This window comes from Penaeus monodon, chromosome 19 (genome assembly GCF_015228065.2).
Source record: "Penaeus monodon isolate SGIC_2016 chromosome 19, NSTDA_Pmon_1, whole genome shotgun sequence".
Lineage (NCBI taxonomy): Eukaryota > Metazoa > Arthropoda > Malacostraca > Decapoda > Penaeidae > Penaeus > Penaeus monodon.
The window spans coordinates 45249597-45250235 of record NC_051404.1 but is presented as its reverse complement, the minus strand read 5'-3'; the positions used below and the strand labels follow the sequence as shown (position 1 = coordinate 45250235).

At 38.0% G+C, this 639-nt stretch overlaps 1 protein-coding gene across 3 annotated transcripts in view; it reads left to right on the top strand.

Moving 5' to 3' along the window:
• The window catches only part of LOC119585260 (high-affinity choline transporter 1-like), a 75683-nt gene that overhangs the window by 43390 nt on the left and 31654 nt on the right, over nucleotides 1–639 (top strand). The gene's annotated exons all lie outside the window — the stretch shown is intronic.

The window sequence follows — 639 nt, the reverse complement described above, 5'->3', positions numbered from 1 at the left end:
GAATTAAAACAAAAAAACAATACCTCATCCATGTATATTCTTCCCTAAAGAAAAATCCCAACTTCTCCAGACATCGAAATCCACAACAAAGATAACAATGTCTGTCCTTCCTTCGCCATTAGCCTCCTTTCACCACTGACGTTTTTACTGCGAAACTGCGAATCTGATTTGTACTTTTTTCCGTGTTGCGTCGAAGGTTTCGTCCTCGAAATGGACCCGGTTATGAACTCCTTGCTCCCCCCCTCACCTTAATATGGTCGAAATTTTGGAGCTACTAATGATTTGTTTGAAATGCTGGTGATCAGGAAATGGCATGGTCGCAGAGAGCAGAAAGGAAGAATCTCTGCCGATGTGAAAAAGGTATATAAGATAAAAAGAAAATGTTTTGATGGTGTGGATATTTATAAATCAATTTGGCTACATTTTCGGACCAGAGAGAGTCTTGAGTGCAAGTCCCTCATCCCGCTTTAATAATGCTATGCCCTTTTATATTGTCATTTCTGTTCATACGATATAGAGAAACCCTTACTGAACTTAGACTAGGATGATTGGTGCCCGAAGACTTAATTAATACAAGCCAGATTATTTTTAGAAGGCGTTAGATAGTATTATTTCATACCATTTAATTACTTATACATG